A 15,042-nucleotide genomic window follows, 5' to 3' on the forward strand; every position below is an offset into this window, starting at 1 on the left:
GCAGCCGCTGCGGATTTATCTGGGCAGTGTGGATCGTACCAGAGCCTCTCTGCACCTGGGTCTACAGTCTGTTCTTGGGAAATAGGCTGAACCTAATCAGGGGGGAGGTTACCTAGTGCACGAGGAGACAAGGAGGATTGTGTATGGTCAACCCTGTGGTATTCCTAGTGAACACCTTTCTTAAAATCAATGTTGCAAACCTCTGGAAAGAGAGGGCTCCTCCGTGGGTATACTCCTGTAGGGGCTGGTATCAGTCTTTCTTCCAGGAATAGGAGACAGGAGGACAAGTGAAGGATCTCCGCACACCGCATGGGCATCTTCCGGCTTACGCTACCCCGGTTCTGAAGGTGATCTGCCACTGGGGTCTGGAATGTGGGAGATCAGGACCTTGTCGAGGAAACTCCTTGACAAGAGGATACTGTTGACCTGTTTCCAGAAGCCTCTGGCCCTCTTGCCCGAGTCAGGATCTAGGGGTGGGTTTAGGTCTTTTGAATTCCATCAGGATCCTCTTCAAGATTTGGGACTAGTGGATCCCAGAATAGGTATTGAACTATCTCTATTTTAGGTTACCGGGTCACACAGTCACAGTGTTTCAAGCTCCAGTTCCAACAGAGGTAACCAGGATCTCATTCACCAGATAGGCAGGGGTCCAGCAGCTGGGATAACAGGTCATAAAAAGTCAATTATGGGAAAATCCCTTTAAACAGGGGCTCTTAGACACTTTTTTTGTCTTTTGGAAGGGCCCCAATGTTCAAGAGCCGGCAGCATTTGCTCAGCCTGTTGTGCCTTTCCATGCGCTGTTAATCCAGACCCTCTTGCAGTGATACTTTTAGTATTATATTATGCATGTTACATGACTATGTAGCTATACAATGCGCACTACACGTAGCACTATACGGCCATTGAAGATTTTGCTGGTTATAAATGCAGCTTTTCACTTGACTATAGAAAAGGGTGGCAGACAGGCTCGCTCGCCACCCCAATCCTACACTGGGTTAAGAAAATTTGTAATTAGCTTTCCTTTGTTTAGAAAGAGTGAAATCCACTAGACGGGATTAGCTCTTTGTCTTGCTGAATTTTCCCACAGACCTTGTCTTATTGCCTGATTCTAGAAGTTTCCACACTGGACACAATACCCAGTCCACAACCTCCGCAGCGCCAGCGAGACGGGGGGCAACTCTGCATCCAAAATATGGACATGGGAATCAATCGCCGCATTAACAGGAGGAAAATCATAGAATAATGAGATGACTATGGAATAATAATACTGAATAGCAGACATATTTGACCTATTTTGAGTGGGATTCTTATAACTAGATCCCGTGAGTGTCTTACATTATAGAGGATGATGGAAAATCTGTCATTTTTTCCCCAGAATACATGTCCAGAATGTGTATTTATAGAATCTATTACGTATAAAATGATACATTCCAATTCTACAACCTTTTTCTTGCTCACATCTGTCTCATATCGTTCTTATCTACACACCTCATATTTTTCAGATTTTCTTTCTATTTATACAGTTATTGGCCCAGATCTATTATTGGCTGCACCAGTTTTCTGTATTGCTCTGCACTGAAAAGAACGTCTTTGGAGCTTGCACATGTATTTAGACAGTTGTGTGTCACCTAAAGGGACGAGTTACTGCTTAGTTGGAGTTTGTGACACGTTTAACGCAGCGACTTAACAGAATTGTGTCACATGCGACACTATGCACAATCTGCTCAGCTTCTCCTGCTCTATAACATGCTGCGTGCAGCCAGGAAACTATGTACAATATGCTCAGCTCCTCTTGCTCTATAACATGCTGCCTGCAGATAGGACACTATGCACAATCTACTCAGCTCCTCCTGCTCTATAACATGCTGTCTGCAGATAGGACACTATATACAATCTGCTCAGCTCCTCCTGTTCTATAACATGCTGCCTGCAGATAGGATACTATGTACAATCTGCTCAGCTCCTCCTGCTCTATAACATGTTGTCTGCAGATAGGACACTATGTACAATATGCTCAGCTCTTCCTGCTCTATTACATGCTGCCTGCAGATAGGACACTATGTAGAAACTGCTCAGCTCCTCCTGTTCTATAACATGCTGCCTGCAGATAGGACACTATGTACAAACTGCTCAGCTCCTCTTGTTCTATAACATGCTGCCTGCAGATAGGACACTATGTACAATATGCTCAGCTCTTCCTACTCTATTACATGCTGCCTGCAGATAGGACACTATGTACAATCTGCTCAGCTCCTCCTGCTCTGTTACATGCTGCCTGCAGATAGGGCACTCTGTACAACCTGCTCAGCTCCACCTGCTCTATACCATGCTGACTGCAGATACAGCCTCTCCATATATCTCTCTTCTATAGACCATTAGCCCAGTAAGTGACTCTATAGACAGCGCTGCCTACCATCCAGTCTGTGCAGTGCAGCGTCTAGTAATAATTAATCCCCCAAGTCATTAGTCAGACAGGCATTTCAGAGATTGGTAAACTTTCCCAGCTCCTAAAGGGAGTGTTTCCCAGGAATGCAAAGTACAAATCAAATCTAAACACGGCCATTTATCAAAGAAAACATTGGAAGTTTCTCCTGGGCGCTCAGCACTGCCCATTCTCCATGTGCCATGTGCTCATAAGGCTCAGGGATGGGAAGGCATTTCCAGGCTGACAGACGCTGGGATATGACTGCAGCTCCACACTCATAGCCAAGGTACGTCTCACGCCCAATATTAATATATTATCATACATATGGTGGCTTAAACTGCTACTCCCAGCATGTCCTGGCCACCGCAGAATGGTGAGAGGAGTAGTCATTTCATTAATTCTGCATTGCACACTGCAGGACTTTATTATATGGACTCTATATGATATATATATATATGAGGCTTATTCATATTTCCGTAATATGGCCATATAATTCGTCCCGACTGTATGAGTCAGGACGCAGACCTGTCATCACTTTGGGATTTGCAGCAATGATATGGTCAATGTATGTATCATAGGAGTCTGATTAAGGTCCATTATCGCGAATATAAGCGAGTACATCCTAAAACCATATACACACACTCTATACCCAAACCATACAACTAACTGAACTAACTGGTCTGTTGCTGGAAACCTCCTGTACTTAAAGGGATTGTCTGGATTTTCCAGATTCTCATATAGTTACATTGAACCTGTTTATGAAAGTAATATCATGCACAGTATATGGGGCTCATTTATTAAGGGTCACGCTGATCCCTTTTATCGGACTGTGCACCTCTTCGGGGATTACACGGCTTGCACAGGTACTTAACAGGGGTCTGTGCTGGGATTTTGGTGCACGCAATCCTTTTTTGGCGCAGATGCACTGGTCTCCATGGGACAGAAATCAGGGGCGTGCCTTCGGACGATCCAACTGATTCGGACTGAGCGCAGGGTTTAACTTTCAAAATTGTGTCGCAAGCCCAAGCACTTACATGCACCTTAGTAAATGTGCCCCTATGTGTTTCATATGCCTCATCCATGGACATAGTGGGGCAGATTTACTTACCCGGTCCATTTGCGATCCAGCGGCGCGTTCTCTGCGGTGGATTCGGGTCTGGCCGGGATTCACTAAGGTAGTTCCTCTGACGTCCACCAAGTGTCGCTGCTGCGCTGAAGAGCATCGGAACGCACTGGAGTTCACCGAGCCATCGTGGGTGAAGGTAAGCGCATGTCCCGCGACACTTATTTTTTTTTAAATGCGGCGGTTTTTCCGAATCCGTCGGTTTTATTTTACGGCCACGTGTGCATGCCGGCGCCGATGCGCCACAATCCGATCGCGTGCGCCGAAATCCTGGGGCAATACAGGGAAAACCGGCGCAAATCGGAAATATTCGTGTAACACGTCGCAAAAACGCGAATCGGGCCCTTAGTAAATGACCCCCACTGGATGTTCTCATATCGTGTGCTTCTAACCAAGGTCCCAGGCAGTCGCTGTAGGTCACAGTGAAGAGAGGGAGCCCTAGGTCAGTCTACACTACTTATGTAAGCTGAGGGTTACATGGCAAATTTATGGGACCTGTATGTGGATTGTATTGTGGTTTATGATGGCATTTTGTAACTTGTGACCAAAAACCCAAGAAGCTTGGATTTTCTGAGAATGTCCGACCCATCACGAACCCGTTGACAGCAATTAGATCCACAACTAAAGCCACCATAGGGCACCCTCTCTACAAGCTCAACCATCATCTTTCCTGCTTGTCTACAACTCAAGAGAAGAACAAGCTCTGTCTCCAGATGCTGAGACGTAACAACAAGAACTTACATTGGAAGGCGCCATATTATTATTATAGCTAATCGTTCCCCATATCTATTATACAATGTAAGGATATTTCCATTTTGGACATTTATTGCATAACCCCATGAGTCCATTTCTGAGACCCAAAAATCTTTTCTGACTAGCAGCCACCAGTCTACCTTGTAATATATCACAAGCAGAGAATAAATGGAGAGGTGGCCATAAATCTTTCTCCATTCACTTCTTAAGAAAGCAAAATCTTGCAATCTTCCTGTAATCCATGGATTACATTACAGCCTGTAGCTGTCTCAGGGGACCTTCATTCACCAGATTTCCTCACACATTGTAACTTGTGTTTCTTTCAGTCACTGCTGTGGAATCCCAGAGGCGTCTTGCTCATTGAGGTTTGGAGGAGGTAGGTTCCACCCTAGATCAGGGTAGAAGGGGCTCTTCCCAGTGGTTTTGCTATAGTAAATGCTTAGGTGGCAGTCCCACCCAAGTTCTGATGCAGGGGCATAAGCAAATATCATGGAGGGCCAAAGCTAAATATAGTATAGTATATATATAGTATATAGTAGGGGCCCCCTATATTTTTTGTATAAAGACTTCACACTGCTCCATATCCAGATCCCATATTTTTAATATTGTTATACGAGACTTATATAAAAACAATAGTATACGCTTCTCAATGTGAAATCTGTCTGCCTGCAGCCACCACTAGAGGGAGCTCAGTGTCTACTGATGAATACAATATGCACTGAACTGAACAGAAGCTGTAAAAATCCCTTTGCATTGAGCGCCGGCTATTGGAGACTATGTGGAAATGCAGTTACTTAGGTCAGGAAGCAGGCAGACATCAGCATTGTCCCAAAATATAACAAGTTCTCCTTATTAGCTGCAGGGTCCACTCAAATTATAACTACGTCATTGCCCTTATGCCTTTGGGCTCCAAAAGCCTTGCTTCCATACATGATACAGATTATAAAAGACGCTTAGGAAGGGAAATATTACACATTTTGCGCTGTGACCCTTGAACTTCCATTTGCCCCAGGCTCCTACTGGTATTACGGACTTTACTGTATCATTGAGTTAATCTCTGCAGCCGCAGCCCCTCCTCCCCCTCTTTCTCTCTCCAGCATTTACTGTTTTGTTAGAAGTAGATACATTTTATAACAGAATAATTAACTATGTTACTTATTATTAACTACTGTCCTGAACAAAGTCTCTAATTACTTCACAACTGAAAATATTACAAGCCAACAGGGTCTCAAACCGGCCATAAGGATCCAGCGTATGACAGATCATCGCGGCACTAGAATTGTCATGTCACTTTCAGTATTAAAAACTGTGGTTTGTGCTGTGCATCAACAGGGGAAGCTCAGTGTATCAACAGCATGGTGGCTCAGTGGTTAGCACTACAGCCTTGCAGCGCTGAAGTCCTGGGTTTAAGTCCCATCCAGGTCAACATCTGCAAAGAGTTTATATGATCTCTCTCTGTTTGTGTGGGTTTCCTCCGGGACTGCCGGTTTCCTCCCACACTCCAAAACATACTGGTAGGTTGATTAGACTGTGAGCCCCATTGGGGACAGGGACTGATTTGGCAATTTCTGATTTTGGCTATGTAAATATAGGAATTATTATTATATGGTATTTCCAAGGCCCTCAGTAAGGTAATATTTGGGCTTTCTGGGAAAGCAAATCTCGTCTCCTAAGGGCAGAGCAGAAGGTCTATAACTCCCTGCTCTGCGACCCAGTATTTCCCAGTTTCATGAACCACTTCCGGGGATCCGCATATTTGCGTCAAATTCATTATACTCTAGAGTTATCCATCATTGTCTAAGCAAACAAATGGGCTGTGAAACATGAGACTAGAGAGTCCTAGGGGGAAGGTTCTGCCCCTAATTAATTTCTAATATTGATGATCTAAGGGCAAGAAAGGGCTTCAGCCTTTGATCTTAGGACCCTGAATCCTACTTAGATAAATGGCCAGAATCAGAATGCTCCCTCCACCGGATAGCAGAGACTCCAATTTAAAGGGAACCAGTTTTTACCCTATTAAACCACCACCCCCCCCCTCTGGTAGGGGATGAAATGTCCTTTCTAAAATTCCCATCTTATGTGGAATCTCACCTGTTTACCTATATTGAATTTCCTCTAAAGTCACGTTAAGAAGAGCAGAGAAGAGGCGAGTCATGTTTAGAGGCTGCAGAGGGAGAGTCACTATAGATGTAAAGGGGGTTCTACAAAGTACCTTTTATACCCTACTTTAAGTCGCTGCTAGTTTATTGGGATAAAATATGGTAACAGGTTCCCTTTAAGTGAATATTCCAAGTGTCGGACCTTCTTTCATGTGAATAGGTCATTAGTATAAAAGAATCTATAAGGGGCCCTAAAATCACTGCACCAAATTAAAAATTAAAGAGGTTTTTTGAGAAATCCTGGTCTTGGGCAGGGGTAATGCAGGTCCCTTTCCAGTTTTGCTACGGTTACTGATTGACAGTGACCCATAACATTTCTGACCCAGACAGACACTGCATGTGGGGGCTTTATTTTTTGGAATGGAAGGCCCCTTTAATGTCTGGTTGATACGTCTCCCGCAGTCTAGTCTATCTTTACACTTTTAATAAATCTGCCCTAATGTGTGTGCCTTCTATGCTCTTCTTCTAGCTTCTTATGTCCTGTTTTTTCTTTAAATAAATGCTTTTTAAATTATGCAAATTAGCCTGAGGGGCTCTGGGTTCCAAAGGTGTTAATAGAGCCTGGGGCCCCCCAGGGTCATTTGCATAATTTAGAAAGCCTTTTTATATAAAAACCAGGGCATAAGAAGCTAAAAGTACAACAGATCCTGCCAGAGGGGGCGCACACCAGTATGTCAGTGTGCTTGGTTTACAATCCTTCATCCTGGTGGTAGATGTCCTTTAAATGATTCCAGAACTGAGGTCTTAAAAATTTCCTCTTTAGACACAGTTTCTGTTGGTTTTTTTTTTCCAGCAGTAAAAAAAAAAAATTGTTTAAGAATTTTCTAATGTTACTAGGACTTTTCCTGAGCGGAGTCTTCTGTGGAGTGTGAACAGGAATCACAACATAAACAGAGATTACAGCGAGCACGGCGCGGCCCTGGCATGTGCGCTATCTGCTGCTCCGTTACTCCCATTAATGTCTCTGTGTGTTGACATTAAGTATCGGTGATAAATGAGCCAGGAGCCTCAAGAATCTTATTTTCACCACCCTGGATGAGCATTAAGCCATCATATTGCCGAGCGCTGTGAGCGGCTATACCAGTGTTAATTGTACAGTCTTTATTGTTCTGGGGTCCGCTGAATACAATATTTTTGGGTGGTCCAAGTTGGCAGCTTATATCAACTTGGGTTTAACGTATGATGGGCAGAGGCGTAGATGGAGAGGTGAACTAAGGTTAGGGAGGAGACAAAGTAGGTAATAACGCCCTGATAAAACCTCTATACTACAAACATTCTATAAAGATTTTTGTAGGCAAGAGGTTCTAAATATCAGATTGGTGACGGTCCAGTACCCAACACCCCCACAGATCAGAGTTCCAGCAGTTTAGCTCCAAAACAAACAAAAAAAAAAGCAGCTGACTCGCAGTAACCTGATCTGACCACTACACAGAGAATGGCGCTGTTTGCTTCCTGTTTCATCCTCTGTTTGAATTCATTCAGCTAATACCACAGTACGACTTGCAGTTGGTTTATACTTGAATACTACAGCAGTCACAGACCTCTCAGGGGCAGTTAAATGGAGAGAGCTAAGAGCACAGCAGTGTGAGGACACTCCACCAGTGCAACATCCCTCAAATAGGAATCCATGTTTCACAGTTCTGATGCAATTAAACACACATGATAATTACAAAGATCTCCAGGGACAATTATTAACGCTAGAGCATTTCTGCATGGTCAAACCTTTAAACACATGTACAATGTAACATATAATGGGGCACATTTACTTTCCCAGTTCCTGCGCGATTCCCGATCCGGAATGTCCGCCGGAATGCACATCTGCCGCGATTCATGAAGATTGTGCACCCGATATCCTGCATGTGCCGCTTTCCCGATAAGGTCCGACAGAGCTAACCTTCTTCTTCCTGGTGCATGTAAGTGCATGGCTTGCGACACAAATTGAATTGTTAAATCCCACGCGTAGTCCGAATCCATCGGCCCACCCCCGATTTCTGTTGCGTGAAAGCCGGAGCAATTGCGAAACAAAACAATCGCGTGTGACACAATCCCCTCCGCCATCCCCAAAAAGTCTGGAATCCCCATTGTGATCTTACTCCTCACTAATTGTGCACTAGCCTGTTATTTCCCAATATGATCTGCTATCCAGGATCTGATTAAGGCTGGTGGTCCCTGGGTAAAAATCTGCTCTGTCCACAAGCTCATACATTTCTGATCTTATATTACATTTATACTGAAGGAGAACCAAAGAAGAGTAAGACAGTCACACTCAGGGCACATTCAGTTCACGTAGGAAGGTTTCCCAAAGTATTGTTGCAACAGAAGGCTACAACGTATCCTACTATATGCTTATATTATATGCTTACACTGTGTGCTTATACTGTATGCTTATACTATATGCTTACGCTGTGTGCTTATACTGTGTGCTTATACTATATGCTTACACTGTGTGCTTATACTGTATGCTTATACTATATGCTTACACTGTGTGCTTATACTGTATGCTTATACTATATGCTTGCGCTGTGTGCTTATACTGTGTGCTTATACTATATGCTTGCGCTGTGTGCTTATACTGTGTGCTTATACTATATGCTTACACTGTGTGCTTATACTGTATGCTTATACTATATGCTTATACTGTGTGCTTATACTGTATGCTTATACTATATGCTTACACTGTGTGCTTATACTGTATGCTTATACTATATGCTTACACTGTGTGCTTATACTGTATGCTTATATTATATGCTTACACTGTGTGCTTATACTGTATGCTTATACTATATGCTTACACTGTGTGCTTATACTGTATGCTTATACTATATGCTTACACTGTGTGCTTATACTGTGTGCTTATACTATATGCTTACACTGTGTGCTTATACTGTGTGCTTATACCATATGCTTACACTATGTGCTTATACTGTATGCTTATACTATATGCTTACACTGTGTGCTTATACTGTATGCTTATACTATATGCTTACACTGTGTGCTTATACTGTGTGCTTATACTATATGCTTACACTGTGTGCTTATACTGTATGCTTATACTATATGCTTACACTGTGTGTTTATACTGTGTGCTTATACTATATGCTTACACTGTGTGCTTATACTGTATGCTTATACTATATGCTTACACTGTGTGCTTATACTGTATGCTTATACTATATGCTTACACTGTGTGCTTATACTGTGTGCTTATACTATATGCTTACACTATGTGCTTATACTGTATGCTTATACTATATGCTTACACTGTGTGCTTATACTATATGCTTATACTATATGCTTACACTGTGTGCTTATACTGTGTGCTTATACCATATGCTTACACTATGTGCTTATACTGTATGCTTATACTATATGCTTACACTGTGTGCTTATACTGTATGCTTATACTATATGCTTACACTGTGTGCTTATACTGTGTGCTTATACCATATGCTTACACTATGTGCTTATACTGTATGCTTATACTATATGCTTACACTGTGTGCTTATACTGTGTCCTTATACTGTACGCTTATACAGTCGCAGATGTCCTCTAGTTCAGTTTCTACCCCCTGAGAGCAGAAGGAGGAGTGAACATCAGCAGCAGCCAGTGATTGCCTGATGATGATGTTCAGGCTGTTTCTCCAGTGATGTCCGTATATGAACAGTTACCTCACTAGCTAAATACCCACTGCATATGCTCAGCAGTGGCCGGTGATGGAGGCCATGCAATGGCATCATATATTAGGTTCCTCATTTCATCATCATATCCTCCACCTCCTTAACTTCACTTAAAGGGGTTATCCGGGTTTAAAAAATTTTTTATGTCCGGGCTGGGGAGGGCTATTTAAACATAATAAACATCTACTTACCTCCTCCGGTTCTGCCGATGTCCCGCGCCGCGGCCCGTCTTCTCCGTGCGCCGGTTTCATTACACCGGCGCACAGGGAGCTTCCGGCCGGCCGGAAGCTCCCATGCGCACCATCTCCCAGCGCTTACAACGCTGAGAGATAGGGACGCATGGGAGGAGCCGTCCACATCGCGGACCGGAAGCTCCCTGTGCGCTGCTTCCGTGCCCCTGTTTGTTTACAGGGGCACGGATCGAAGTGACCGCGGCGCGGGACATCGGCGGCGCCGGAGGGGGTAAGTCCATGTTTATTATGTTTAACTAGCCCTCCCCAGCCCGGCAATAAAAAAAAATTTAAACCCGGATAACCCCTTTAATACTGTTCTCTGGCTTCCATAGAGATCTCTTTTATGCCCCCACAGTATCCAAATTAGTAACGATTCCCACCCTGTAGCCAATAAAGTAACACTGCCCCCACAGTAGGGAATATAGTCACAGGGCCCAAACAGTAGCCAATATAGTGACAGGAACTCACAGGAGTCAATATAGTCACAGGGCACCTACAGTAGCCAATCTACGGTAGTAAAAATGGCCCCACAGTAGCCAATCTAATAACAACGGTTCCACAGTAGCCAATCTATTAACAACGGTTCCACAATAGCCAATCGAGTAACAACGGTTCCACAGTAGCCAATCGAGTAACAACGGTTCCACAGTAGCCATTCTAGTAACAACGGTTCCACAGTAGCCATTCTAGTAACAACGGTTGCACAGTAGCCATTCTATTAACAACGGTTCCACAGTAGCCATTCTATTAACAACGGTTCCACAGTAGCCATTCTATTAACAACGGTTCCACAGTAGCCATTCTATTAACAACGGTTCCACAGTAGCCATTCTATTAACAACGGTTCCACAGTAGCCATTCTATTAACTACGGTTCCACAGTAGCCATTCTATTAACAACGGTTCCACAGTAGCCATTCTATTAACAACGGTTCCACAGTAGCCATTCTATTAACAACGGTTCCACAGTAGCCAATCTAGTAACAACGGTTCCACAGTAGCCATTCTATTAACAACGGTTCCACAGTAGCCATTCTATTAACAACGGTTCCACAGTAGCCATTCTAGTAACAACAGTTCCACAGTAGCCAATCTAGTAACAACGGTTCCACAGTAGCCAATCTATTAACAACGGTTCCACAGTAGCCAATGTATTAACAGCGGTTTCACAGTAGCCAATCTATTAACAACGGTTCCACAGTAGCCAATTAACAACGGTTCCACAGTAGCCAATCTAGTAACAACGGTTCCACAGTAGCCAATCTAGTAACAACGGTTCCACAGTAGCCATTCTATTAACAACGGTTCCACAGTAGCCAATCTATTAACAACGGTTCCACAGTAGCCAATGTATTAACAGCGGTTTCACAGTAGCCAATCTATTAACAACGGTTCCACAGTAGCCAATTAACAACGGTTCCACAGTAGCCAATCTAGTAACAACGGTTCCACAGTAGCCAATCTAGTAACAACGGTTCCACAGTAGCCAATCTAGTAACAACGGTTCCACAGTAGCCATTCTATTAACAACGGTTCCACAGTAGCCATTCTATTAACAACGGTTCCACAGTAGCCATTCTTTTAACAACGGTTCCACAGTAGCCATTCTAGTAACAACGGTTCCACAGTAGCCAATCGAGTAACAACGGTTCCACAGTAGCCATTCTATTAACAACGGTTCCACAGTAGCCAATCGAGTAACAACGGTTCTACAGTAGCCAATCGAGTAACAACGGTTCCACAGTAGCCAATCGAGTAACAATGGTTCCACAGTAGCCAATCGAGTAACAACGGTTCCACAGTAGCCAATCGAGTAACAACGGTTCCACAGTAGCCAATCTAGTAACAACGGTTCCACAGTAGCCAATCTAGTAACAACAGTTCCACAATAGCCATTCTATTAACAACGGTTCCACAGTAGCCAATCTAGTAACAACGGTTCCACAGTAGCCATTCTATTAACAACGTTTCCACAGTAGCCAATCGAGTAACAACGGTTCTACAGTAGCCATTCTATTAACAACGGTTCCACAGTAGCCATTCTATTAACAACGGTTCCACAGTAGCCATTCTATTAACAACGGTTCCACAGTAGCCATTCTATTAACAACGGTTCCACAGTAGCCATTCTATTAACAACGGTTCCACAGTAGCCATTCTATTAACAACGGTTCCACAGTAGCCAATCTAGTAACAACGGTTCCACAGTAGCCATTCTATTAACAACGGTTCCACAGTAGCCATTCTATTAACAACGGTTCCACAGTAGCCATTCTAGTAACAACAGTTCCACAGTAGCCAATCTAGTAACAACGGTTCCACAGTAGCCAATGTATTAACAACGGTTCCACAGTAGCCAATTAACAACGGTTCCACAGTAGCCAATCTAGTAACAACGGTTCCACAGTAGCCAATCTAGTAACAACGGTTCCACAGTAGCCAATCTAGTAACAACGGTTCCACAGTAGCCAATCTAGTAACAACGGTTCCACAATAGCCATTCTATTAACAACGGTTCCACAGTAGCCAATCTAGTAACAACGGTTCCACAGTAGCCATTCTATTAACAACGGTTCCACAGTAGCCATTCTATTAACAACGGTTCCACAGTAGCCATTCCATTAACAACGGTTCCACAGTAGCCATTCTATTAACAACGGTTCCACAGTAGCCATTCTATTAACAACGGTTCCACAGTAGCCATTCTTTTAACAACGGTTCCACAGTAGCCATTCTAGTAACAACGGTTCCACAATAGCCATTCTATTAACAACGGTTCCACAGTAGCCAATCGAGTAACAACGGTTCCACAGTAGCCATTCTATTAACAACGGTTCCACAGTAGCCAATCGAGTAACAACGGTTCTACAGTAGCCAATCGAGTAACAACGGTTCCACAGTAGCCAATCGAGTAACAACGGTTCCACAGTAGCCAATCGAGTAACAACGGTTCCACAGTAGCCAATCGAGTAACAACGGTTCCACAGTAGCCAATCTAGTAACAACGGTTCCACAGTAGCCAATCTAGTAACAACGGTTCCACAATAGCCATTCTATTAACAACGGTTCCACAGTAGCCAATCTAGTAACAACGGTTCCACAGTAGCCATTCTATTAACAACGGTTCCACAGTAGCCAATCGAGTAACAACGGTTCTACAGTAGCCAATCGAGTAACAACGGTTCTACAGTAGCCAATCTACTAACAACGGTTCCACAGTAGCCAATCTATTAACAACGGTTCCACAATAGCCAATCGAGTAACAACGGTTCCACAGTAGCCAATCGAGTAACAACGGTTCCACAATAGCCATTCTATTAACAACGGTTCCACAGTAGCCAATCTAGTAACAACGGTTCCACAGTAGCCATTCTATTAACAACGGTTCCACAGTAGCCAATCGAGTAACAACGGTTCTACAGTAGCCAATCGAGTAACAACGGTTCTACAGTAGCCAATCTACTAACAACGGTTCCACAGTAGCCAATCTATTAACAACGGTTCCACAATAGCCAATCGAGTAACAACGGTTCCACAGTAGCCAATCGAGTAACAACGGTACCACAGTAGCCATTCTAGTAACAACGGTTCCACAGTAGCCATTCTAGTAACAACGGTTCCACAGTAGCCATTCTAGTAACAACGGTTCCACAGTAGCTATTCTAGTAACAACGGTTCCACAGTAGCCATTCTAGTAACAACGGTTCCACAGTAGCCAATCTAGTAACAACGGTTCCACAGTAGCCAATCTAGTAACAACGGTTCCACAGTAGCCAATCTAGTAACAACGGTTCCACAGTAGCCAATCTATTAACAACGGTTCCACAGTAGCCAATCTATTAACAACGGTTCCACAGTAGCCAATCTATTAACAACGGTTTCACAGTAGCCAATCTATTAACAACGGTTTCACAGTAGCCAATCTATTAACAGTGGTTCCACAGTAGCCAATTAACAACGGTTCCACAGTAGCCAATTAACAACAACGGTTCCACAGTAGCCAATCTGGTAACAACGGTTCCACAATAGCCAATCTACTAACAACGGTTCCACAGTAGCCATTCTATTAACAACGGTTCCACAGTAGCCAATCGAGTAACAACGGTTCCACAGTAGCCAATCTAGTAACAACGGTTCCACAGTAGCCATTCTTTTAACAACGGTTCCACAGTAGCCAATCTAGTAACAACGGTTCCACAGTAGCCATTCTATTAACAACGGTTCCACAGTAGCCAATGGAGTAACAACGGTTCTACAGTAGCCAATCGAGTAACAACGGTTCTACAATAGCCAATCTACTAACAACGGTTCCACAGTAGCCAATCTATTAACAACGGTTCCACAGTAGCCAATCGAGTAACAACGGTTCCACAGCAGCTAATTTAGGTGGGAGGAGCTATATGCATGAATAAAAATGGAATACAGCTGCCTGTATGTTGTAAGTGGCGTGCAGTTCAGCAGGTGAACTCTCCAACACACCCCACCTGCTGAGGAGCAGCCCCTTATATTCCCAGACAGGATGGAGGGCTAAAGAAGAAGATTACCCCCTTCTCTGGCTGAGCTGGTGCAGAGCGATGCTGCCACCTACTGGACACAATAATTATCTCTCTTCCAAAACGTAAGAGAAATAATAATTGGATGGATCCAGCAGCGATTGCTGTTTCTTCCCCCA

General features: G+C 43.6%; 1 protein-coding gene across 5 annotated transcripts in view; it reads left to right on the forward strand.

Annotated features, from left to right (window-relative positions):
- Positions 1-15,042, forward strand: part of EPCIP (exosomal polycystin 1 interacting protein) — a 51,883-nt gene that overhangs the window by 28,247 nt on the left and 8,594 nt on the right. The window contains exons 1-3 of one of the 5 annotated variants that reach the window (XM_072138616.1): positions 2,559-2,711; positions 4,628-4,677; positions 8,235-8,373. The exons of 2 other annotated variants lie outside the window; for them this stretch is intronic. The gene's annotated coding sequence lies outside the window, so the exon portion shown is untranslated. Of the gene's footprint in view, positions 1-2,558; positions 2,712-4,627; positions 4,678-8,234; positions 8,374-15,042 lie in introns of those variants that run through there. 2 more of the 5 variants (XM_072138615.1, XM_072138614.1) reach the window with 2 other exon arrangements.

Source organism: Engystomops pustulosus, chromosome 2 (genome assembly GCF_040894005.1).
Source record: "Engystomops pustulosus chromosome 2, aEngPut4.maternal, whole genome shotgun sequence".
Classification (NCBI taxonomy): domain Eukaryota; kingdom Metazoa; phylum Chordata; class Amphibia; order Anura; family Leptodactylidae; genus Engystomops; species Engystomops pustulosus.